This window comes from Acanthopagrus latus, chromosome 16, assembly GCF_904848185.1.
Source record: "Acanthopagrus latus isolate v.2019 chromosome 16, fAcaLat1.1, whole genome shotgun sequence".
Classification (NCBI taxonomy): Eukaryota; Metazoa; Chordata; class Actinopteri; order Spariformes; family Sparidae; genus Acanthopagrus; species Acanthopagrus latus.
This window is the reverse complement of record NC_051054.1, coordinates 16746287-16750614: the sequence shown is the minus strand read 5'-3', so window position 1 is coordinate 16750614 and position 4328 is coordinate 16746287.

Here is a 4328-nt window from a genome sequence, read left to right as displayed (position 1 = left end):
TGCAATGATGCGTCCCAGCCACGAGATGGAGACAATTCAGAGATGGTGGACAGCATTTATTTACAATAAAACTATAAATACGATTGGCTGATGTAGTCCTTGAACACAGCATCAGAACTTCGTATTTATTCTTGCAAAATTTAATTAATGCATCTGTGTTACGGATAAGGGCTGCCCTCCTCTGACATTGCAGATTATGCCCTTGCATATACATTAAATTAGTAAAATTAACAAGAATACAACTATTAATTTATATTATATAATACATAGAAATTTAAAGACATTTATCAGAGATTAGAGCTAAAGTCATTATCAGGCATCAGGCTTGTATACACACAACATCCCCTGCTTCGAATGTCATCATTAAATCCAGCCCTTGACATCTCCATAATGTTCAACTCATTGAAACCTCTCAGCTCAAACTGATGAGCAGTCTACATGCCTACAGCAAAGCAGAAATCCATTGTGTAAGTGTTTTGTCATGCTGGTCTGGATGATGCACAGCTGTTGTTTGGAACGGACCCCGTGGCTCTGCCGTCTACCAGCTCCGCTCACGACCCACGCTGGGTTGTGGGTGTCAGAGCTTGAGATGGAAATACTCGTCCCCTGCAGGGCTCAGCAGATGAGTGGCAGCTCCGTCTCCTGCCATGGCTGACCTTGGAGGAGTGCCTCCGACCCGAGAGCGAGGAGAAAGAAATCACTGGTGGTGGTGGAAGGGTAGGGGTCATGCTCGGTCTGCTGCCATGGTGAGGACTGTGCAAAGTCACTTCCTTGACAGTTTGACAGTAGTGTAAAAAAAAAAATGAAATGAGAACAAGTTATTGACGCAGTCAAGAGATTGTGGATAGATGATCTGAATTACAAGATTCATCATCTGTGAATATAACAGCCTACTTATGTAAGCAGTATCTGGATTGAACAGGCTAACAAATATGATATAGAAGGCCATAAAACAGTCAAAAGTTTATAGGGCACATGGTGGCCCTATTACCATCCCATTCATGATCATCTCAAACCAGCCACCGGCCCTCCTGCTGCCACTCCTCCTCCCCTTGCCTGCAGCACGGAGCCTGCTGAGGTAAAAGCAATGACCCCCAGACGATGCTCGAAGTAGGAAAAAATAAGTGCTAGTACTTCCCTTATTCACATGCTAGTGTGTATTGGCTGGTATTAGCAAATCATAAAGTATTACATTCAGAATTTCTACAGTGATTACAAGATACTATGAAATATTTCTGAATATTGACCTGTCCTTCACCTTGACACCTTGGGAAGATACTTCAACAACATCTTAATTATGGATAAAGCATACACATTTAAAGCTTGAAATGAAAACAATGAAAAACACTGAATGTTTCAAAATTCTTTTAAGGAATGTGTGGGTTCTCTGAAAAGGATGATTAGAAGGAATAAGGAACAGATGAAAAAGAAGAACTTTTGAACTTGGGTGGGACATTTTGAGTCATGGTTGGGTTAGAGTTGGAGCTAAATCACATGTTGAAACACATGTGCTCCATTCTTTAAATGAACTGTTAAAGTCACATGTCTTTCTCTGGCCTGCGAAGCCTGACAATTGGACAGGTTCAGTTAAGTTTCTTGGGAGATAAACCTATTGTACCATCTGAACACAGGATGGCGTCAGAGAGTCACTTCCTCCAAGCAACTCTATAGTATGTGATCAGGAAAAAAACAGGAAATGAAACATAAGTAATTAACATTTCTGAGATGGTAAGTCATCTCTTTAAATGAAACATCAGAAGAAAAACAAGGACTGAAATACTTAAGAGTATATAATTTCCAAGCCAATTTAGACGAACAGACTTACATCAATAAACGCAGGAACCACAAGAGATGAGATGTCTACAGTAAGTTCAACAATAATCTGCTCTGAGAGTGTTTCAACGTTGAGTCAGTATAATGTTTGAGCTGGATGTGTTATGCTGTAACAAGTTCAACAGGGTTAACAGCCCATAAAGTTAAACCAGATGTAAACTGTTATGAACCTCTTTTGGGTAACTTGGTTCAAGTGTTTATTATGTAATATTGTATTCCACTGAATACAAAACCAGGCAAAATAAACTATATTTATTTACTCTAATCGATAATTTGGTGGGAGACGGCAGACTGGTGATCTCTTGAATAGGGCTCAGCAAGTCTCAGGATGAGCTTGGTGAGGATAGTTTGAGTTAAACTGTTGTATGATGTCATTTAGATTCTTATTATAAACACAGAATGATGTAGATTTTTTTCATTTTGGATGGAAGGCAGTGTTTGGAAGTGGAAAATCCAGACCATAATTACTTGTCCGTCAACTGTTGTCTGTTAAAAACATCCTACGTTACAGCACCACATAAAAAAGAAACTGTGGTACCTAAACACTGAAATTCCTGTGGCGATCATCGTACTCCTCTGATACATGTGTTGTGGTATTTTTGTGGTATTCTGAGATTTGTTTGACTCTGTACAGACATCTTACCCTTAAAACTTTTGGTGTTCTCAGCTCTAAAGTTGTAGTTTCTTGTCGTGTGGTGGGAGCACATAAAAATCAGCATCTTGTCAAGATATGTCACAAAATATCAATTTCCATATAATGTTGCTTCAAGTCAACATTTCACATGGGACATGAATTGCGGTACCTTGGTGAATGGTGCATTTGACCCATCCATCCTCACCTTCTCCTGATGCAGATTTTACTCTAAAGGCCTATACCGCCTCACCTGACTTCCTCCTTTGCTCCCGTCATAATATCTGCAGTCACTTGAGGTCATCAACAAATGTAAATATGGCATAATAAGCTGCTTGTACTGATGACCTATATGACTGTTTATCTGATGGGCTGATATGTAGGCTAAATATGTTGCAAGTAGCAGCAGCCAGTTAGCTTAACATGAAGACTGAAAACAATGGGAAAATTAACACATTTGTTCAGGCAGGTTAAATTATTTTAGCTAGCTGCTGCCTCTGGCTCAGTGCCATAATACAGACATCTGAATTGTGTCAGTCTTCTTACCTTGCTCTCCGCAAGAAACCAAATAAGTGAATTTCCCAAAATGCCTTTAAAACAACACACCACATACCACAAGTTTAAACATCGCTATAACCACGGGCACTCAAATTTACAAATCCCTGACTTTTTCCTCCAAATTTTTCTTTGGCCGCCATCCCTTTTGCTAAAAACCTCTTTAGTCCCCTTATGGCTTATGGCTTGAGGCCAGGAACACCATGTTCCCTGTTGTCTCGGCCTGGTCTAATCTCTCCCCGCTTGGACAGCTCATTAGGATTTGTCAGCACGCCCGAAACAAAAAAAAATGACCCGGGAGAGCTGAGGTGATGTCTGCACCGAGGAAGTGGAGCAAACAGAGAGTTGCTAATGTTGCAGTGTTTTGGGATGGGACCTCAGTCATTGCATTGCTGGGGGGAGCAAGTGACGACAGGGCAGCGCTAAGAGACGCGTATGAAAAATTAAGGAATACGAATGTTGGTGCCTGCCGATGACAAGAGCGCAAAGGTGACATGTGTTGCATCAAAACTGGTTTATGACATAATGATTTAATTTGCCTGACATCTCACTGCTTCCTTCTCCCATGTTTCCTTTGATAGGACCTTCGACGAAGATTTACGCTGCAGCTTCATTGCAGCTGGGCGACTGAGCTCAATTCTCACAACAACACTTTATCACCCATATTGCATTAATTAAAACCAGAGCGCCGTTCATTTGGATCACAACATATAAGTGTGGGAATGGCAGCTGCTTCAACCGGCCCACATTTCTGCCATGATTCATAATAACCGCAGCCACAGTGGGCCCAGACAGGACCACCGTCCTGTGGGCATTATATACACAGAGTGAAATCATAACAAACCTCTTCCTTGCTGAATCCCACCACATGACTTCATTTTGGGTGTGGGAATTATGGCATTCAATCAAAATACACTTCTCATGACCTCAGTTTGGATAGATCTTCCTCTTCGATACCACATGTAGGGGGATGACTTAATATGTGGGGAGGAAGGCGTCTGTCAAACAAATGTGCTTTGTTTCGTTGAGTTTTTCTTCGGTCTGATACACTTTAAGTGTCACATACAGGACCAAAAAAACCAAAAAAAAAGGTAAAAATGTCTTTGAGGTTCCTCAAGAGCCGGTGAACTCTCAGGTGACCTTGTATCTCCAGGTATCAGGTGGCGCTTGGGAGAGTAAAGGAATGTAAAGCGTTAACAACCGGAAAAGTAGCATGCTCGTTTCTGCCTATTCACTTGTCTCCATGTTTCTGCTGAGGAGCGTTTCCATTTCATCGAAAAAACAAAACATTACATCAGCCCCACACCCA